The following is a 24,218-nucleotide window of genomic DNA, read 5'->3' on the forward strand; positions in this document are numbered from 1 at the left end:
CTCAGCCAGATATAGAACCTGATGTGGACTACTAGATCCATTTGATTTCTGCCCACTTTAGGACTGACAAATGGGCAGCTCACTGACCAGGTCAAATTTTTATCAGAACTGGGGTGTAGACTGACACAACTTCCTACCCAGTTCTTCTCTTAACAGTTGTTAAACTTAAATCTTGATCTGAAGGCTCTCCATTTCTATTCCTCTCCCATGGTTGGCCACATGCTTTCATTTTGGAGTATGCAAAGGCACTTTCATTTAGTTTTTGAATATGTTGTACAAGAGATTTTATATTCCCATTTAGTTGGTCTCATAAGGATTCAGAAAGACTACCAGTGCTACCATATTTCCCAAACTCCAACCATTAAACACTTACAGGTAAAGATTTAATTTTTTTATTAGACATATTATCCATATAACACCCATGTTCTAAACAAATACTGAGGTATATAAATTTTTAGTTCTTCAGTAATTTTAGAATACATAGTGGAAATGTGGATTCTAGAAAGTTACTTCTAAGCACAACTATAAAGAAAGAACAGAGAAATTGAGTTCAGTTGATAGTATAATTTCAACAATATCAATAATTTTACCATATTTAATGGGCTGAATTTATATATAAAACAATGTTTAGACAGTTTCCACATAGCTGATAATGAAATTATAAATAAGAGTGGAGAAGTCATAATATATTTATCTTTTATTCTAGGAATAAAAGCTCCCTGCAGTGTTAATCTATGAGTTATTAGTTGTTAACATTATCTCCTCCATGAGTAAGTGAACTTTTCTTGTATTCAGCAAACGGACAATTCTTAAAGTGAGGATACATACTAAGATTTTAGTACAAAGACTATCAGTATCCACAAGCAACTGAAATGTGATATCCTTTATTTTAGCAAGTTATACTTAAGATATTCATTTGGTATGTATATTTTGTAGCAAGAAAGAGAATAGGTATATTCAATTGGAAACTCTATATCATGACACACAATTCTGACATAAAAGGAAATGGCATTGTAAAAATGGAACTCCTTTTGACTGAGAGAAGTAAAACAGAGGAAATTTCTAAGTAACAGAAAGCAGTTAAAGCTGCCCTTAGAGAACTGTAACTTACATAACTATAACTTACTGCCACTTAAAAGAGAGATAATAATTTGTGTAGACACTGAGTTTGGCAGACCTATGAGGATAATATATCTTTTTCAGTCTCAAATATTATTTCATTTTTGATGTGAAGTCTTTCCTGCCATATTAACTTCTTATACTATTTTTTCCCTCAATGACCTTGACAAACATGTGGGAAATAATCAGTCCCATCTTCTCAGGTCTTGAAGGGTTTTGGAAATCTATCTTGAAGAGATGTCATTGTAGTAAATATCCTCATTGTTGCTTGAAAGCTGTATCCTCCTTAAAAAAACAAAAACAAAAGGAAGTGTTACATGAGGCAGATGTGAAATCATCCAAAACTATGACTTATTTCAGTCTGCAGAGTATTTTAGATTGCAACAAAATAGGCTAGTTTCTGTTTTCATCCAGTGGGATTTTGTGAGATGAAATTTTTTTGAGATCAAATTCATTGTGGTTTATGAGTCAAAGGCAGAGTAGCTTGGGACCTAATCTTGATTTCTCCACATCTAACACATTTATTTTTAGAATTACATGTAAATGTTATCCTCAAACTTTCAAACTGTTAAATACATTTGTCAAGTGGCCTGTCACTAATTATATTCATATCTGATTACCAAATTGTTCATATCCTAGTTTTTAGATTTTTTTTTTTTGCAGTAGCTTTTGGGAATCCTTGCTTTCTCCAGTATATTGGACACAGTGTTGACTGCTTAATTTTGAAATCAAAGTAAGTAAGTGCTTAATATTTTATCTCTTTGGCTTTACAAACAATGCAACTTGTGTCTTAGCACTCTAGTTAAATTGTTCCTAGGGAGCAATAAATTCATTTTTTTCTGTCACTAGTAGAAATGGATCACTTCTCTACCCCTCAACACCTCAGACAGGTAAGGGGATCAGGAGAATTTTTGCGTAATATCATTAAATACTTCACTATCTCCTCTTTCCCACCCCAACAGCAAAACATGCCAGCAAAGCCATATTGAGTGATATCACTAAAGGCAGATTTACAGTGAAGCTAAATGAAGCTTAAACTTCAGGGCCCTACAGATTTGCTTACAATGACATACATTTTTGACAATTTGCAATAGTTTGATGTTTCTGTTCTCACTCTTTAAAATGGCTTTAGCAAATGCCTGGTGCTTATAAACAAAGGAAGAATAAATCTAAAATAATCATGAAATTTTAGAGCTTGGTGGAGATTTATGGTTTAGCTACTTCAATTCCTTTCTACCAAAGATACAGAAACTTAAGCCCAGAGAGGTTCACTTACATACCTAACGTCACAAAGGTTGTTAGCTACAAAACCAGTGCTGAAATTCCAGTGTATAAATGCTGAACTAATTTTCTTTTGAAAGTATTACTCTACTCCTTAAGAATATAATGGGTATTACGTTTTGTTGATACAGTAAAGGGTAAATGCTATGGAGTTGAGTTGAGAAAGGAAATTCTCAACTTTTAATCTTCATAGGTCCTATTTGTAGGCTCCCAGAGAAGCTATTACTATAACATTTACCAAGGTCAAAATGGCTCCAAAAATCCTTAAAACATGGCTCTCTATTTCTGCCTTGAGCATACATTATACATCTGCTTCCAATAAATTTATTAATTAAATTAAATAAACTAACCAACTAAAAAGGAGCATTCTAAACATAAAGATATGGGGGTGGGGGGGGGGACAACAACACCTCCCTGCCTCTCCTAAGATTAAACTCACGCAGCTTGCACATACTAAAAACATAAGATAAAGTCTTTAACTTTCTAGAATGTCCTTTGTCATGATGGTTTGTCTGTGCATAAAAAACATAGATAACCCTGCACCAAATCTTTCTTCCCTGAATCACTTCCTTCTTTGTGAAGAGGGAGTATCCCAGGCAACTGTCCAAACTTGGGCCCAAATAAAACATTTTTCCCTTCTCTTTAAAATTTTTAAAAAGTTTTGTTCATTTTTTTATCAAAACAGTAGATATAAGTCCAGACCTGACACACTTGCTAGTGGAGAAATCCTCACTTCATTTTTTTTTCGTCTGTTAAATAGCAATGACATCTGCTTGAAAGGATTGTCATGGGGGCGCCTGGGTGGCTCAGTGGGTTAAGCCACTGCCTTCAGCTCAGGTCATGATCTCGGGGTCCTGGGATCAAGTCCCGCATCAGGCTCTCTGCTCAGCAGGAGCCTGCTTCCTCCTCTCTCTCTCTCTGCCTGCCTCTCTGCCTACTCGTGATCTCTCTCTGTCAAATAAATAAATAAAATCTTTAAAAAAAAAAAAAAAAAAAAAAGAAAGGATTGTCATGACGCAGTATATGGGAACTTCCTAAGAAGGTGATATGCTGCCCAAGTGACAGCTGTATTATGATATTTAAAATATCTTTATACATACTGTAAATCTGAAACTATTTTAAAATAACATGAAACACAAACAAATGTAAGGATAACGGACAGTCAGTTCCCAACAGCCTACAGAGGTCTCCACAAAGAATATTCCCTTGTTTAATCTGTTTAAGTCATTTGAGTACGACCATTAGTGGAATATATTTACAACAAAATTTCACCAATATCCTATACCCAACCAAAGAAAGCTTCTACTACATCAGGAGTATTCCTGTTTTGAAGATATTGGAAATGCTTCTTTCTTTCTTTCTCTATATAGTTTTTCCATATTGGTTTATTTAATGGGATTATGTGAGCTTTTGATTGATTAGTTATGACAATTAATGTTTTTATTCTCTCTCTATAAATGCAAAATTTATATTAACTATATAATTATATTTATATAGTTTATATAGATATATATAGTTATATAACTATATAGTTATATAAACTATATATTTATAAGCTATATATTATATATAATTTATATATAATTATATATATTATATATAAACTATATAATTCTATTTATATAGTTATATCTATATCTATATATATCAGTTATACTTTGTAACATATAATTTATATATTATATATTATAAAATTATAAACATGTTTTATTATAATGAAATATGAAAACCCTTAAATAAACCCAGACTTCCACATTCTAAACTAAAACAGAATACTTACTAATTTTTTAATTATTTTTTAAGATTTTATTTATTTGACAGAGAGGAAAAGGGAGAGTAAGTGGAAGAAGCAAACTCCCTGCTGAGCAGAGAACCCAAGGTAGGGTCTGACCCCAGGACCCCAAGATTATGACCTGAACTGACATTTAACCAACTAGCCACCCAAGTACCCCTACTAACTGTTTAATTTTAATTTATAATTAATAATTAGTATATATGAATTACTAAATAAAAATTTTGTATTACTTTTTATGCTTAATATTTTCATAGTTACCTAAGAAAAAAGGAAAATAGGAAGAAAAAAAGGCTATCAGAGATTCAGAAGAAATAACAATAGAAAAGAATTAACAAAATAAGAAATAATCTTTGGATCTCTTACTAACTAAAGTTGTGTTTACTCTTTAAATTACATAAGACCATGAAGTATATTAGGAATTTTAAGAGAAAATAATGACGAAGCGTACTCTGAGTCATGACTAGGGTTTTTAAGTGGGCACCTGTATCAAACATGTAAAATATTCCTTAAAAGTTGTAACAGAAGCTACATCTTCAAAGTTTCCTTGCAAGATAAAATATTATGTAAAAGGTAATACAGAAGTAAGATGATAAAAGGAGAATCTAATGGACTAAATTAAGAAATTGCTGTTATTATCAGATGTTGCTCCTAGTATAGTACTTTTGAAAATCTACCTTCTTTTTGTAAGGAAGAGGCTGAGCAAATAATCTCAACTTTTTTTTTCTGTGATGAGATTAAGAATTGCATAGTGGGCTTAGAAATCATGCACAACTCTGAATATGACTTCTCATTTCCTACCAAATTCCTTTCCAACTAAGCTACCCTTGAAATTGATGATTCTTGAAATTAGGCCCATAAAGTCATTAATTGACTTGGTCAAATTGAAATCTTGTTTTAAAATGCTATAAACTTATTGTTGAATTAAAAAAAAAAAAAACCCTGCAAATACTTTGAAAAATTTTCCAAGTAAAAGAACAGATAGAAACTGAATGACATGACCTTAGTAAAATCCTACCCCACAAAAATAAGAATACAAAGTAAGCACATTTAAAAATTATTAAGCTCTTAAACTCTATAATAGCAATGCTTCTCCCAGTATTAGAGGGGAAGGAAGGTGAGTGGTCAAAATCTGACATTTATTCTTTTTTTTTTTTTTTAAGATTTTATTTATTTATTTAACGGAGATCACAAGTCAGCAGAGAGGCAGGAAGAGAGAGAAGGAAGCAGGCTCCCTGCCGAGGGGAGAGCCCAATGCGGGACTTGATTCCAGGACCCTGGGATCATGACCTGAGCCCAAGGCAGAGGCTTTAACCCACTGAGCCATCCAGGCACCTCTCTGACATTTATTCTTATTACCACCTAAAATGGTACTGTGGAAGACTCATCTTGAGTAGGTGAGCAGGGAATATATAGAGGCTGAAAACTCCTCTAGCACAGATGTACCATTCAAAGTGTCACTGTTGCTATCCATCACTATTCTTTAAAGCTAAGAAGAAAGTTAGAAGTGGCAGCTTGTTTAAATGCCCTTGAGACTTTCTCTTTGACTCATGCATTACATAGATGTGTTTTTTAATTTCTAAGTAACTTGGAGATTTTCTGGCTCCCTGTTACCAACTTCTGGTTAATATTGTTACAGTCCAAAAACATATTTTGCATAATTTCTGTTCTTTTAAATTGATTAAGATTTTGTACTCCAGGATGCAGTCTACCTAGACATGTGTTCCATGTGCACTTGAGAACAATGTGTATTCTACTATAAATAGAATGTTCTAGAACTCTCAAGTAGATCCAAGTGATGGATAGTGTCTTTTGGGTTCTCTGTTTCTTTGTTGGATTTCTGGCTACTTGTTCTATAAATTTCTGAGGCACATATTGATGTCTCCAGTTACAGTTACAAATTCATCTATTTGTCCTTTCATTTCTATCTATTATTTCCCCCATGTATTTTGATGCTGTGTTGACACATGCATATAAATTTAGGATTCTTAAGTTTTTTTGGTAAAATTTGTCCTTTTTGTCATTATGTAATGCTCCCATCTACCTCTGAAAAAATTTCTTGACCTGAAGTATAATTTGTCTGAAATTAATATTTACTTCAGATTTATTTTGGTTAATAATTGATTGCATCTTTATCCTCTTGTCATAACATGTTAATGTTATATTTGTAGTGGATTTCTTATTGACAACATATAGTTGGATCATTATTTTTTTATGTAAAATTTTTATCTTGTAGGTTTAGGTCATTGACATTCCCATGACTACTGATTGCTTGGATTATCTGGTGGCATCTTGTTAGCTGTTTTCTCTCTTTTTCTGCCTTTTTTGGTTTTAATTTAGCAGTTTTTCATGAGTCCATTGAATCTAATTTATTGGTTGTATTATTTAATCATATATTTTACTGGTTGCTCTGGGATTTAAACATACATTTAAAAATAACCCGCAACTACTATGGCATTATATTATACCACCTCATGTGCAGTGTAAACAATTTTTAATTGTGTGCAATCCATTCCCTTTCCTATCCCTTGTGCCATCATTGTCCTGAATTTAATTCTGTAAACATCTAACATATAATTTGGCTTGCTATCATCAGTTATGTTTTAGAAAAACTGTGAAAAAGAAAAAAATACTACATTTACCTGTATTTTTTCTATTTTCAACATTCTTCACATTTTACTGACACTCGAATTTTCTGATTGAGCTCATGCCTTTTTCCTAAAGACATTTCTCTAACATTTCTTGCACACCAGGTTTATTAGCCATGGATTCCCTTAGTTTTTGCTTCCTTGAAAGTATTTATTTCTCCTTAAACCCTGAAGAATGTTTTCACTGTATATAGAATACTAAATTGACAGGGTTTTTTTTTGTTTTTTTTTTTTTTTTCCTTTCAGCACATAAAGATGCCACTCTCTTGTCTTGTTTGCATGGTTTCAGATGAAAAGATTGAGGTAATTCTTAATCCCTGTCCTTCTGTAAATAGCATTTTTTGTTGTTGTTATTCTGGCAGCTGTTAACATTTTCTCTTTGTCCTTGGTTGCCATTAGTTTCCAGTAGCTTAAAATATAATATGTGTAATTTTGTTGTTTCTTGGATTTGTGTTTTAATATCTAATTTTGGATACTCCTCAGCATTTTTTCTTCTATACTGTTTCTTATTTATTCTACTTTTAAGATTCTGATTACACATAGGTTAAAATCTGATATTGTCACAGTGAAAATAACTGCTAGAGGGAGGGATATTGATCTCTAACCAAAGGTTAACAAAAAAAATCTATATGTGATTAGGAGTGAATTACAATATAAGCTTCTTGATATTACCTGTAATATTGAATAATGAATTATTCTTGTCATTTTGTATCATTAAGAATGCATTTTTTAAGAATTTCTCACCAAAAATATAATGGAAGTCCACAGAGTTCTAGACCAATTCAGACCATCGGAGCTGCTATTTAGAACTCACATTTCAGCCTCCTTGAATGTTAGCTTGATTTCTAGGCTAATTTTGTATAATTTCAAATCATGGGCATTTCCCATTTAACTGAAGGGATGATTTTATTTTCATCATTTTCTTTTTAATTTAGAGGATGGGGCCTTTTCCATAAATTATCCTCTTAGCAAACTTTTTCTTTAGTGAATCTTGGTTGATTAATGTTACAAAGTGTCTGATGGAGAGGGGGGAAAGCTAATGTCTGACATTAACAGCTTTTATGTAAAATCAGGCAGGAAAATATGTAGATTAAAAGTTTTCAGTTACATAAGTATTTGTATTTGTAAGTATTTGGTAGTACTGGTCCTACCAAAGACACTTTTCCCCAAAATCTCTTGCAATGGAAGAGATGGATAAAATATACATTATTTAACCTCTCAAGTCCCAATTTCAAGTTACGATTGCACATCCATGTAATCTAAGACATCTGTCCTTATCACCTCAGTGACATTATCCTGGTTCATTCCATGGAGATGTCTCAATAATTGTGCTCTCAATTTCAAACCATAATACCCATACTCTATTCTTATCTTATGATATTTTTACCACATTTGTGGTACAGGGACTAGGATTATATTTTATGTCTGTTCTTTCCTTGATAAAATGCAAACTAAACTAGGGTGTGGATATTTGGAATTATTTTTCATTGTGTATTCTAATAAGAATAATCACTGGAACCTAACAGGTAGTCATAAATGTTAAATAAATTGATGACTGTTTTACAGAAAACCTGTATTTTTATAAGATTTCTAATCTTAGATATACATATATGGAAAAGATAAGTGAGGGGAGCTATGCAAAAATGCTACCTAAGGATAAAAAGAAAAATGAATGCAAATGTCAGATAAATACCTTTTGGAAATAAAACCTAAGAAACAGATATTTGTATTAATGTTTTATACAATGGAAAAATGTACAAAGAAAATTAATTTTTGAAAGAACGAAATAAGGGATCTTGGCAAGCTAAGTAAACTGAGAATGAGAAAAACATCACTGCTGAACAAATAATTTAGTAACTAAGAAAGATACAGAAAATAATTTGATAACACATAAAAAGTATGAAATAATTATAGTTAATGTAAAAGAAAAAGATAAAGAGGGGGATAAAATTATCAAAACAAAACAATAATAGTAATTTAATTAAGAAAAGTTGCTAATCACTCAAAGAGCTAATCACGGAAAGAGCAATAAAAAATAATTTTGCAACAGAAAATCTAACCACTTAAAGAACAAAAAATTTTTGCAAAATTTCAGAAAAATTAAATTTTAATTCAAAGGGACAAAGTGTTTCAGTAAAATTGTCACAAAGTAACTGACAAAGACTTTTGGCATGTTTGGGTTTTAAATATATGTATGTTTAGGCATTCTGTGAAAAAAAAAAAATATCCCCTAACAACCATAAAAAGAAGACCTCCTTTAGATTTTGTCACACAACCATGAAAGTTCAAGGTAGAGAAATATATTTAAATTTGCAAATGAAAATAAACGATGGAGTGATACTGTGAAATGGTGGGCTAAAACCTCACCAAAGATTCAAATCAATTTCTCAGAACTCTGAAAATTAATTAAAGACTTCAGTAATGCGGTGGCGTTTCAGCAAGAAAATGCTGAATCTCAGCATCAACAACACATTTTGCGTCATTTAATCCACCACTCCACAGCTCCACAGTCACCTTGGAATGATAACAGGCCATATTCCTGGTATCAGAGGAAGCAAAACAGCACCATAGCTCTTTCCAAGCTTTGTTTTCAGAGAACAGTAATTACTCAACCTGAATATTGGTTTTCTGGAAGATTCTCCTCAAACAGCCTATTTTAATTTCACCTCACTTGACCTTGCTGAGTGCCTTTAAAAGCTTCTCCCCAAGAGACATTTGTCAAATGTTTTAACATTCTGACTGCCTAAAGTGATTTTTAAGAGTTGGGACAGACAACAGATTAACCAAAATCTTAAAAGGGAAAGGTGAAGAATGGGCTGTCTATAGGGGCTTTAAAAACCTCTGACATATTCTTGGGAAGCATCATTCATAGAGGTGTGCACATGTATAGGAAAAATACATGAGAAGCTCTTAAGGTCTCACCTCTGATATTCTCTGAGGCTCTCCACAGCAGGAAATAAAGCTTAAATCTGGGTTTAAAATTCCTCATTATGTGTGGTCACAAAGAGCCCCTCAGCAAAGAATGGAAGACTTGTTATAGGAATTAAAAATGAAAAATCCTATTTAGTTATTATTTGACCACTAAGCTACCTAAGTAGAGACTTTAATGGCCAGACTTTAAAATTTGCTCAGAAAAGTCATTAACCAAATAACAAAAACAACAGCACTAATAACAAATTCTAGAGGAATTCTAAGAGGAATATCTGATTTGCAGAGTCGCACCTCATGGTATTTGAAATGCATGATACATACAAAGAAACAAGCAAGTATTACCCAAACAGAAGACAAAACAAAACCAAAACAAACCAAAAAATCAATAGAAACCATCTACAAGGGAGCCTGGATGTTAGGCTTACTATAAATTAGCTATTTTAAATGTGTTCAAAGAGCTAAAGGAGACCATGTCTAAATAACTAAAGGAACATATGAGAATGTTCTCTCAACAAATACAGAATACCAATAAAGAAAGAGAAATTATAACAAGGGATCATATAGCTAACTGTAGTTGAAAACTAAAATAAATAAAATTTAAAAATTCAGTAGAAAAGGTCGACTGCAGATCTGTGCAAGTAGAAGAATCAGAAAACATGACAAAGAATAAATTCAGACTGTCTAGTCTGAGGAACAGGAAAAGATGACAAAAAGTAAATGGAGCCTCAGAGACCTGTGGGACACCATCAAATGTAGGAACAAGTGTATTCTGTAAAAGGACTAAAGGCAAAAAGAGGTTTTTTTTTTTAATATTTATTTATTTGACAAAGAAAGCAAGTAAGCACAAGCGGGAGGAGCAGCAGAGGGAGAGGGAGAAGCAGGCTCCCTGCTGAGCAGAGAGCCAGATGTGGGGCTCAATCCCAGAATCCTAGGATCATGACCTGAGCCAAAGGCAGATGCTTAACCAACTGAACTATGCAGGCACCCCAGAAAGAAATATTTCAACAATATCTGGACACTTCAAATACCCAAATTTCAATAATTTATAATACAAATTTCAATGTATAATAATGTATAATACAAATAGACAGTAACAAGGAAATAGGAGATTTGAACAAGGAAATAGGAGATTTGAACAAGTCAGCTAGAACTGACACTCTACCCCACAAGAGCACACGCATTCTTCTCAAGTGCTCAAAGAACATTTTCTAGGCTAGACCATATGTTTGTTTATAGAACAAGCCTCAGAAACATTTAAAGGATAGAAATCATATAAACTGTGTTTCTCCAAACACATTAAAGCAAATTAGAGATCAATAGCAGAAGAAAATCTAGGAAATTCAGAAATATGTGGTTATTAACAAAATAAGGAGTCAAATAATAAACCACAGTGGAATTACAAAATACTTTGTAATATCAATACTTAAAGCATGGATTAAAATTAGTGCTCAGATGGATATTTATAGCTGTAAATGTCTCCAATAAAAAAAGATCCCAAATCAGTAACCTAATCTCCACCTTTAATAAAGTCGTAAAAGAACTGCAAACAAAATCCAAAACAAGCAAAAGAAGGAAGTAGTAAATATTAGAGAACAAGAAAAAAGATAAAAATATAGAAAAAAATGAACAAAATCAAATACTGATTCTTTGAAAAGAGCCATACAGTTGATGACTCTATCTACACCAACCAAGAAAAGAAGAGAAAAATTTCCGTTGTTTAAATCAGAAACTAAAAATGGACCGTAACTTCAGACATTACAGAAGTGTAAGTGGATGATAAGGGAAACCTTTAAACAAATATATGCCAGTTAAGCAACAGGGAGTACATTTCTAGGAAGACACACATTACCAAAACTTAAGATGAAAAATAAAATCTGAATAGATGTATAATAAACAGATTGAGTTAATAATTAAAAAAAAACTTCACATGAAAGATGACCTCGCTGGTGAAGTCAGCCATTTAAAAGAATGACACTAATATTTCCTAAACACTTTTATTTTTTTTTTAAGTAGACATAAAGGAATACTTAATTCATTTTAGGATTCCACTATTATCTCGGTAAAACCAGACGAAGTTCTCATAAGAAAATATTGTATGACAGTTTCTGCCATGGATATTGACACAGATATTCTCAGAAAAAGAACAGCAAACTAAATTTAAAGGAGTACATATATATATATGTGTGTGTGTATGTTTAATAATGTATACATAATATATATATACACAGATACTATATACTGTGAATAAGTGGGAATTGTCTCAGGAATGTATAAATGGTTCAACATACAGAAATCAGTATTAATAAAATAATGGGGAAAATGGGAAAATATGCACAGTAAATGCAGAAAATGCATTTGATAAAGAATATCTAGAGAAAACCCACAACTAATACCATTCCTTTTGGTGAGAAATTGAAAGCTATTACTTTAAGATCCAGGAAAGAAACAAAGTCTGCTCTTGTCACTTCTTTTAACACAGCACAGAAGAGAGAGTTTTACTTTTTACGATTTAATCCAAATATTATTGTCTCTTTTTCTTGCCTATTTACAGATGACATGATTTTACATATAGGAATCCTTGAAGAATCCATGAAAGAAAAATGGTAAGTTCAGTAAGGTTGCAAGGCAAAAGATGAATACATAAAACTAAATTATATTTCTGTATGCTAGCAATTTATAATCCAATCATAAAACTAAGAAAACAATTCCTGTTATAATAGCACAGAAAATAATAAGATAATCAGGAATAAGTTTAAACAAGGAGGTAAAAAATTTGTACAATCAAAACCAAAAATCATTACCTGAAGAAATCAAAGACTTAAGTAAATGGAAAGAAACCTCATATTTATGACTTGGAAGTCTTAGTATTGTAAAAGATAACAATACTTCTTAATATTCATATATGTATTCATACTTATCTATATATGAGAAATGTATATATGTATACACACACACACACATGCACATATGAGAGAATAGTTGCCCAGGTCTAGAAAAAGTAAATAAAGGACTCATACTTCCCAACTTCAAAACCCAACACAGCTACCGTAATAAAGAAAGTATGTTACTAACATAAGAATAGACAAATCAATGGGGTAGAATTTGGAATCCAGACATAAACCCTCACTTTTATGGTCAATTGATTTTCACCACTAGTGCTAAGAAAATTTAATGGATAAAAGACTCCTCTTTTTAACACACAGTCTTTTTATCTAGCTGCTGAGACAACTAGATATTCACACGCAAAGGAATGAGCCTGAACCCCTATCTTACACCACATATAAAAATTAATTCAAAAGTGATCAAATATTTAAATTAATTTTAATAAATTATTTAAATTATAAGACTCTTGAAAGAAAACATAGGTGCAAATATTGGCAATATTGGATTGGAGAATAGTTTTTTAGACAGGACAAAAATGAAGCAACCAAAGAAAAAAAATAAGATAAACTGGAACTCATCAAACAAAGTGGGTGTATCAAAGGATACTATCCTTTGTTAGTAAGATAACCCACAGAATGGAAGAAAGTATTTGCAAGTCATACATAAGACATAAGACAAAATAGAGAACTCTTATAGCTCAACATAACAAGATAAACCCATTAATACTGGGAAAGTAGGGCACCTGGGTGGCTCAGTGGGTTAAGCCACTGCCTTCGGCTCAGGTCATGATCTCAGGGTCCTGAGATCGAGTCCCACATCGGGCTCTCTGCTCAGCAGGGAGCCTGCTTCCTCCTCTCTCTCTCTGCCTGCCTCTCTGCCTACTTGTGATCTCTCTCTGTCGAATAAATAAATAAAATCTTTAAAAAAAAAACTGGGAAAGTATTTGAATAGATATTTTTCCCAAGAATATATGCAAATTGCCAATAAGCACATGAAAATGTACTCAGCATCATTTTCATTAGAAAATACCAATCAAAATAATACATAATGTGCTATCACTTCATACATGAAAGAATGGTATAAGAATGTAAAAACAAATATAAAACAAGTACATAGCCAAAGATACAGAGTAACTGGAACTCTCATACAGTGCTGGTGAAACTATGATTTCAGCCAAAAGATAAAGCGGTTTGGCAGTTCCTCAAAAAAGGAGAATTACTATATAACCCCATGTTCTAATTCTTTGTATATAGAAATTATATAAAAAAGAATTAAAAAAATAGGTATTCAAACAGAAATTTATACATGAATATTAGAACATTATCACAAAAGCCAAAAGATGGAAGCAACCTAAGGGTCCATCAGTATATGAAAAAATATATATATTTATATGAATATATATATGTGTATATATTTCTAATATATGTTATTACATATCATATATTCACAAATATATATTTATAGATTATCTAATTATATAATTATGTAATTATGTAATATAGTTATATTAACATGACACAGTATATTAATATATAAATTTATATATTCATAAGAAATTCAACCATTTTATGGGTATATATGACTATTGCTCACCCATAAAAAAGAATAAACAATGATACAGACTACAACATCAGTGAATCTTAGAATCATTGTGCTGAGAAAGAAGTCAAAAGGCACATATTTTATGATTCCAGTTGTATGAGATGTTTTGATTAAGCAAATACAAACAGTCACAAAGTATATCCTCCCCTGGTGGCCAAGGGGAAGGGGGGTTAGAAACTGACTGATAACTGGTATGGGATTCTTTTCAGAGTATTATAAATACCCTAGAATTACTTAGGATGGTTGTATTGCCTTGGCAATATACTAAAACTACTCCTTTGTTCACTTTAAAGTGGTGGATTTATGTAATTATATTATAATTTTATATATTTATAAATACATAAACATTTGTGTATGTATATTTATATTATGATAAATATAAACATACCCATACACACATTAAAAGTTATGCAAAAATCTAATACTATACCTGTCACAATTCTTAGGATAGTAGTATGAAAATGGCAATAATAATGAGTGCTATATGAGCACAAGATATATCATAATCATAGCACATTTACAGGGAGGTCAACAAGAGATACCTAAAAATGTTACGTTTTTATTTTTATTTATTATTTGACAGAGAGACAGTGAGAAAGGTAACACAAGCAGGGCGAGTGGGAGAGAGAGAAGTGGGTTTCTAGCTGAGCAGGGAGCCTGGTATCAGGCTTGAACCCAGGACCCTGAGATCATATCCTGAGATCATATCCTGAGCCGAAGGCAGATGCTTAATGACCCAGCCACCCAGGTGCCCAAATGTTGCATTCTTAATATGGAATATATCTACATACAGAATTAAAGCTAAAGAGTTATAGGAATTATGAATATCAGAATATAATAGACTGACTTATAACAGATAGCTGATATAATGTTTCATCTACAAAAATACCAATTTCATATTGTTTTAACTCAATAAACGTTATAGGCAAAGTGAAAATTACATAAAGTATAGAGAGAAGAGGTGTTATAAAATGATAGTATGTCAATTTTTTGTATTTTCTCTGATGATGTAACAAATATATAGTCATAACTGATAATTAGAGGGCAATTTTAATATCTTCTTTAAAATAATAGATGTTAAAAATAAAGTAAGCTACAGTAACAATAAAAGAACAAAATATAATTAATGATTGAGAAATTGAAAATGGAAAGGAGGTAAGGAATTTTTAAGAGAGTTTTCTAATCTTACATTCTTTAAAAAAAGTAACTAAATATTTGACACCAGAAAAAGAATAAGAACCTAGATAGAAACGAATCAACAAAAGAGAACTGAACCAAATTCATGTTAGACTTTAATATATAATTATATTTGAATTCTTCAGTTGGTGACAAAAATTTGGAATTTTCGACAAATGTTTTTATCATAACTAGCTATTTGTTCAGGGATAAAAGATGGTTCTCGTCTTCCTTATGTGTGTCAAAGCTAATGTAATTATAGGTGATTTAAAAAAGAAATCATAAATGCAACACATTTTATACATTGCATATTATATATTCAGTACTTAGTATTATGGTTTTGGAAAGAAACATAATGCCAATCAAAATGTAAAATGTGTTATTGTTTTATATATCACAAGGTGACTCCTAGGAACTTATCCTGGATCTGCACACAAAAAAAATTGGGCAACACTGAAATGTACTCACAGAAATTTTCATTATATCCAAAATTTGGAATTGACCTAAATGACCACCAGTAGCAAATTACTTTTTTTGGAAAGTGTGTGGGTATAAATTAAGATTTATTTACTAATTCTGGAACATGAAGTGGAGCAACAGGGACCTTCAGATTTCTATAGGAGCCAAAGTGCCTCTCTCCTAATTCAGATAGCAGGAACCTGTCCTGATATTTTATTTATCTTGCTAGTACTATAAGCCCCACCCCATGTTGCCCCTCACCCTTATGCATCCAACCCATCAGCCTCAGTAGGCTCTGTCTAAAGTGGGTCCGACCCTGACATACCCTGCAAGCAACCTTTGCAGAAACCTGCTCCACCTTAAAGTGACTCCTGCCCTGTAGAGGGGGATATAAATACACACACCAGTGCCCCTGAAGTTCTTGCAGCCAGGACTCTTAGCTGGCTGCACAGGGAGAAAGACCTGCCATTCTGTGTGTCCATAGCTGTGGCAGAGAGGTGGATTATAGACACCTAGTCAGACTCCTGGCCTCCCTCACATAGTGCCTGTAGCAGTCTCAGGCCTCTCAACAAGACTGGACCAAACCAACCCAGGGTACACAGAGCAGGAAACTGGGTCAGAGCTGCCAACAGGGCTAAAGGTAACCATGAATCAGTCACAACAGCAGGGTGCACAGAAACCATACAAGAGACACCCTAGATGTCTGGTTCTGGTGACCAACGGGGTTTACACTAACAGGGGACCATAACACCTCCTCTACACTGGGCCACTACTTTCAAGACCAGGAGATGTAGCTGGCCTCCATAATACATACAAACAAACAGAGAGAGTTTGTAAAAATGAGGAGAAAGAGGAATCTGTCTCAAATGAAAGTTCCCACAGTATCACAGCAAAAGATCTAAATGAAACAGAAATAAGCAATATGCCTGATAAAGAATTCAAAGTAATCATCATAAAGATACTCACTGCACTTGAAAAAAGATTTAATGAACTCAGTGAGAACTTCAACAAAGAAGTGGGAAATATAAAAAAGAATCAGTCAGAACTAAAGAATTCAATAACTGAAATGAAAAAAAAATACACTGGAGGGAACCAACAGATTAGAGGGTATAGAAAAATGAATCATCAATCTGAAAGACTTTTAGAAAGCTTTTAGAATGCATGGAATTTAAGCAGTCATTAACTCTATTATAGACTGGTATACACATAAAATGTTATATATGAACTTAACGAGAACAACAAATCAGAAACCTATAATACATCCCCAAAAAAATAAAAAGAAAGGAATCTAAGTATAGCGCTAAAGGAAACCATCAAGCCACAAGGGAAAAGAGCAGGAAGAGAAGAAAGGAACAGATAGGAACTGCAAAGCAACCAGAAAATAATTTAAAAAATGGCAGCAAGTTCATACCTATCAATAATGACTTTGACCCTTCATGGACTAAATGCTCCAATCAAAAGATACAGGGTGACTAAATATATTAAAAAAAAAATCTATATGCTGCCTACAAGAGACTCATTTTAGACCTAAAGACACATGTAGATTGAAATTGAGGGGATGAAGAACGATTTATTATGCTAATGGACATCAAAAGAAAGCTGGAGTAACCATATTTATATCAAACTAGATTTTAAAACAAAGACTGTAATAAGAGATTAGTAAGGAAGCTATATCTAATAAAGGCATCTATCCAGAAAGATCTAACAATTGTAAATATTTATACCCCTAATTTGGGAGCAGTCAAATATATAATCAATTAATAAGAGACTGAAAGAAATTAATTGATAATAATAAAGTGATTGTAGGGGACTTTAACACCCCACTCACAGCAATGGACAGATCATCTAAGCAGAATATCAACAAGGAAACATGGACTTTGAATAACACACTGGACCAGATGGACTTAACAGATATATTCAGAGCCTTTCATTCTCAAGCAGCAGAATTCACATTCTTTTGGAATAAAACATTCCAATCTGTTCCAATCTGGAATATTCTCCATATTAGATCACATCCTGAGTCACAAATCAGGCCTCAACTGATACAAAAATACTGAGGTCATACCATGCATATTTTCAGACTACAACATTATGAGACTTGAAGTCAACCACAAGGAAAAATTTGGAAGGAACACAAATACACAGAGATTAAAGAACATACTACTAGAGAATGAATGGGTCAACCAGGAATTAAAAAGGAATTTAAAAAATGCATGGAAGCAAATTGAAATAAAACATGATAATCCAAACCCTTAGGATGCAGTAAAAGTGGTCCTAAGAGGGAAGTATATAGCAATACAGGTCTTCTTCAAAATGCAAGAAAACCCTTAAATATACAACCTAAACTTATACCTAAAGGTGCTGGAAAAAAAAAAAAAAAGAGCAAATATAGCGTAAACACAACAGGAGAAGAGAAATAATAAAGATTAGGGCAGAAATCAATGAAATAGAAACCAAAAGAACAGTAGAACAGATCATGAAACTAGGAGCTGATTCTTGAAAGAATTAACAGATTGAATTTAACAGATTGATAAATTCCTAGACAGACTTATCAAAAAGAAAAGAGAAAGGACCCAAATAAACAAAATCATGAATGAAAGAGGAGAGATCACAACCAACAATGCAAACAATTATGAGAATATATAAACAACTATATGCCAAGAAATTAGGCAATCTAGAAGAAATGGATGCATTCCTAGAGACGTATAAAGTACCAAACTGAAACAGAAGTAGAAAACCTAAGCAAACCCATAACCAGCAAGGAAATTGAATCAGTAATAAAAAATCTCCCCAAACAAGAGTCCAGTGGCAGATGGCTTCCCAGGGGAATTCTACCAAATGTTTAAAGAAGAATCAATATCAATTTTCTGAAACTCTTCCAAAAAATAGAAATGGAAAGAAAACTTCCAAGCTCATTCTTTGAGACCACCATTATCTTGATCCCAAAACCAGACAAAGACCTCACTGAAAAAAGCATTACAGACCACTATCCTTGATGAGCATGGAGCCAAAAATTCTCAGTAAGATACTAGCTAATCACATCCAACTGTACATTAAAAGGATTCACCACTACCAAGTGGGGATTTATACCTGGGCTGCAAAGTTGGTTCAACATCTGCAAATCAATCAACGTAATACACCATATTAATAAAATAAAGGGTAAGAGCCATACGATTCTCTGAATAGATGAAAAAAAAAAGCACCTGACAAAATATAGCATCTTTTCTTGATTAAAAACTCTTCACAGTATATGGCTGGAGGGAACATACCTCAACATCATAAAGGCCATGTATGAAAGACCCACAGCCAATATTATTCTCAATGTGGAAAAACCGAGAGCTTTTTGCCCAAGGTCAGGAGCATGACAGGGATGTTCACTATCATCACTGTTGTTCAATATAGTACTGGACGTCCTAGTCTCAGCAACCAAACCAAAAGAAGTAAAAGGCATCCAAACTGGCAAAGAAGTTCAACCTCCACTCTCCTCAGACAACATGATACTCTATGTAGAAAACCTGAAAGACTCCACCAAAATGTTGTTAGGACTGGCACAGGAATTCATCAATGTTACAAGGGATAATAAAATCAATGCACAGAAGTCTGGTTGCTTTCTATACACCAACAATGATGCAGCAGCAAGAAAAATCAAAGAATCCATCCCATTTACAATTGCACCAAAAACCATAAGGTACCTAGAATCATAAGATACCTAAGAATAAACCTAACTCAAGAGGTAAAAGATCTGTACATCAGGATAAAAAGCTTTTGCACAGCAAAGGAAACAATCAACAAAACTAAAAGGCAATCTATGGTATGGAAGAAGATATTTGCAAAATACCTATTAGACAAAAGGCCAGGTATCCAAAATGTATAAGGAATTTACTAAACTCAACACCCCCAAAATAAATAATCCAATCAAGAAATGGTCAGAAGACCCCAAAGAAGATATATGGTTAACCAACACATGAAAAATTGTTCAACATTACTTAGTATCAAGGAAATACAAATCAGAAGCACAATGAGATACCGCCTCACAAGGGTCTGAGTGGCTGTCATTAACAGCACAGGAAACAACAAATATAGGCGAGGGTGTGAAGAAAGGGGAACCCTCTTACATCATTAATGGGGACGCAAACTGGTACAGCCACTCTGGAAAAGAGTATGGAGGTTCCTCTAAAAGTTAAAAATAGAATATCTATGACCCCAGTGATTTCACTACTGGTATTAATCCAAAGGATACAAATACAGTGATTCAAAGGAACACATGCACCCCATTGTTTATAGTAGCAATGTCCACAATACCCAAAATAGGGAGAGAGCCCAGACATCCACTGATAGATGGGTGGATCACTTTTATCCATTATATATAGAAACACACACACACACACACACACACACACAACGGACTATTACTCAGCCACAAAAATAATGAAATCTTAGCAGTTACAATGACATGGATGGAACTAGAGTATATTATGCTAAGCAAAATAAGTCATAGAAGTACCATATGATTTCACTCATATGTGGAATTTAAGAAACAAAACAGATGAACATAGGGGAAAAGAAGGAGAAATAAATAAGATGAAAAAGAGAGGGACCTAAAACATAAGGGAGTCTTAACAATAGGAAACAAAACAAGGATTGCTAGAGGAGCCAACATAGACATGCTAGAAGAAATGGGTAAATTAAACAGACCAATTACTAGTAATGAAATTGAATTAGTAATATAGACACTCCAATAAACAAAACCCAGGACAGGGCCAAATGGTTTCATAGTTGAATTTCACCAAACATTTAGAGAAGAGTTAATACCCCTTCTTTTCAAAATATTCCAAACAATAGAAGAGGAAAGAAAATTTCCCAAGTTCACTTTAGAGGACAGCATTACCTTGACACCAAAACCAGACCAAAAAACTATCAAGAAAAACAAAACAAACTACTGGTCAGTCTCAGATTGGCATAGATGCAAAAATCTTCAACAAAATATCAACAAACCAAATTGAACAATACATTAAAAAATCATTCACTCTTATCATGGGACCTACTCCAGGAATGCAAGGGTGGTTCTATATTTGCAAATATACAGTGTGATACATCACATTATTAAAATAAAGGATAAATTATATGATCATCTTAATAGATGCAGTAAAAGCATTTCATAAAATACAACATGTGTTCATGATGAAAACTCTCAGCAAAGGAGGTTAAGAGTGAATATATCTCTATATACCAAAGGCCATATATGAAATAAACATGGCTAACTTCATACTCAATGATGAAAAACTGAAGGAATTTCCTCTAATATCAGGAATAAGACAAACTTGTCAACTCTCACCACTTTTATTCAAATAGTAGTGGAAGTCCTAACTATAGCAATAGGACAAGAAAAAAAAAATACAAGGCATTCAAGTTGGAAGGAAGAAGTAAAACCCATTGTCTGCAGATGACATAATACTATGTATGTAAAACCCTAAACTGCCAAAAACAAACAAACAAACATCAGATAAACAAATTCAGTAAATTTTCAGGATTCAAACTTGATATACAGTAATCTGTTGCATTTCTATTCACTAATAATGAAATAGCAGAAAGGGAAATTGAGAAAACAATCTCATTCATAACTGCACTGGAAAGAACAAAATACCTAGAAATTAATCTAACCAAGGAGGTGAAAGACTCATACTCTGAAAATTATAAAATACTAATGAAGAAGTTTAAGATAACACAAATAAATGAAAAGGCATACCCATGCTCATGGATTGGAAGAATTAATACTAAAATGTCCATATTACCCAAAACAATCTACAAACTTAATGAAATCCCTATCAAAATACCCATAACATTTTTTTTACAGCCCTGGAAAAAATACACAAATTTTTAGGGAACCACAGAAGACTTCAAGGAGCCAAAGCAATCCTAAGAAAGAACAAAGCTGGAATCATCACACCTGCAGATTTTATGATATACTACAGTCCATAGTAATCAAAACGTTATGGTATAATTTTGGCATAAAAACAGACACATATATAATAGAACAGAAAAGAGAGGCCAGAAATATACCCATACCTATACAGTCAATTAAAAAAAGGCAATTGTATAATGGGGAAAAGACAGTCTTTTCAATAATGATGTCGGGAAAATTCCCATCATATTCCCAACATTCCCAAGTCAGACAAATAAAGACAAATACCATATGATTTCACTTATATGTGGAATCTAAAAAAAAAAAAAAAAACGAAAAGTGGATAAATGTTACCTAAATGTGAGAAATAAAACCATAGAACCCCCTAAAGAAAAAATTGTCAGTAATCTCTTAGACATTGTCTTTAGCAACATGTTCATGGATATAGCTCCTTGGGCAAGGGAAACAAAAGCAAAAATAAATTACTGGAAGGGCACCTGGATAGCTCGGTTGGTTAGGCCTCCCAGCTCTTGATTTCAGCTCAGGTCATAATTTCAGGGGTCTGAGATAAAGCACTGCTTTGGGCTCTGTGCCAGGTGTGGAGCCTGCTTAAGTTTCCCTCTTCTCCCTCTCCTTCCCTAAGAAATAAATAAAAAATGCCTAAACTATTGGAACATACAGATAGCTAACTGACTATGGATGGAAAAAATGCTTGACATTGGAGCACCTGGAAGGCAGAAGCCTCTGCCTTTGGCTCAGGTCATGATCCCAGGGTCCTGGGATCGAGCCCCACATCGGACTCTCTGCTCAGTGGGGAGCCTGCTTCCCCTTCCCTCTCTCTGCCTGCCTCTCTGTCTACTTCTGATCTCTATCAAATAAATAAAATATTTTAAAAAATGCTTGACATCACTAATAATCAGGGATATTCAAATAAAAACCACAAGGAGATAGTACCTCACACCAATCTGAATAGCTTGTATCAAAATATATACAAGAAATAGTAATGTTGGAGAGGAGATGGAGAAAAAGGAACCCTTGTGCACTGTTGGTAAGAATGTAACTTTGTGCATCTACTCTGGAAAACAATATGGAGGTTTCTCAAAAAAATTAATAATAGAAATACCATGTGATCCAGTAACTGCACTATTGGGAATTTACCCAAAGAAAACAAAAACACTAATTTGAAAAGATGGATACACCCCTATGTTTATTCCAGCATTATTTACAATATCCAAGACATAGAAGGAAACCTAGTGCCCACTGATAGATGAATGGATAAAGGGGTATGTGCTTACACACACACACACACACACACACACACACACACACACATGCACATACAGAATGGAGTATTACTCAGGAATAAATAAGACTGAGCTCTTGAAATCTTGACATCTGTGCCACACAGATGGACCTAGAGTATGTTATGCTAAGTAAAATAACTCAGACAAATAAAGACAAATACCATATGATTTTACTTATATGTGAAATCTAAAAAAACAATCAACTAAATGAACAAAAGCCAAAAACAGACTTATATACAGAGAAAAAACTAGAGGGTTTGCCAGAGAGGAGACAGGAAGGGCAGTGAGTGAAAAAGATAAAGGGAATTAAAAGATACTTTCAGTTATAAAATAAGTAAGTCATGGAGATGATATATTCCCTACAATGTAGGGAATATAGTCAATAATATTTAGTAACATTGTATGATGACAGAGGGCGCTACTCTTACAGTAAGCACTGAATAATGTATAGAATTGCCAATTCATTATGTTGTGTCAGTGCAACTAATATAACATTGTATGTTTACACTTCAATTAAAAAATAAAAAGAGGGGTGCCTGGGTGGCTCAGTGGGTTAAGCCTCTGCCTTCGGCTCAGGTCATGATCTCAGGGTCCTAGGATGGAGCACCACATTGAGCTCTCTGCTCAGCAGGGAGCCTGCTTTCCCCTCTGTCTCTCTGCCTGCCTCTCTGCCTACTTGTGATTTCTGTCAAATAAATAAAATCTTTAAATATATATATATATATATATATATATATATATATATATATATATAAAGAAAATGCAACTAAGAGTATCCCCTGTTATTTTGAAAAATTATTTTATTATAGATGCAGTAAGCTTAGTTTTATATCATAGCCAAAGTCAATTCTAACTTGACATTTGTCATTTCCAGTTTAGAATAAAATACCTATTTTGTATTATCTGGTTGGAGCTAAGTTAAAGTTCATCATACTAGTCAAAATGATATAGAAAATAATATCACTTTGGACATTATAATCACAGTTTTTCCATGATATATTTACTCTCAGAACAATATTTTAATTAAAGAACTAAAAAATACTGAAAAATATAACAAATCAGTAATCAGTGTCATTAAACAATCAAACCATTATTCATCATATCATAAAAATATAAGTTGA

At 33.1% G+C, this 24,218-nt stretch overlaps 1 long non-coding RNA gene across 1 annotated transcript in view; it reads right to left on the reverse strand.

Annotated features, from left to right (window-relative positions):
- Positions 1–433: 433 nt before the first annotated feature.
- The window catches only part of LOC132028007 (uncharacterized), a 262,344-nt gene continuing 238,559 nt past the window's right edge, over positions 434–24,218 (reverse strand). Inside the window, exon 3 of the long non-coding RNA XR_009407311.1 lies at positions 434–1,404. This is a non-coding gene — a long non-coding RNA (uncharacterized LOC132028007). The remainder of the gene's footprint in view (positions 1,405–24,218) is intronic.

This window comes from Mustela nigripes, chromosome 12 (genome assembly GCF_022355385.1).
Source record: "Mustela nigripes isolate SB6536 chromosome 12, MUSNIG.SB6536, whole genome shotgun sequence".
Classification (NCBI taxonomy): Eukaryota; Metazoa; Chordata; class Mammalia; order Carnivora; family Mustelidae; genus Mustela; species Mustela nigripes.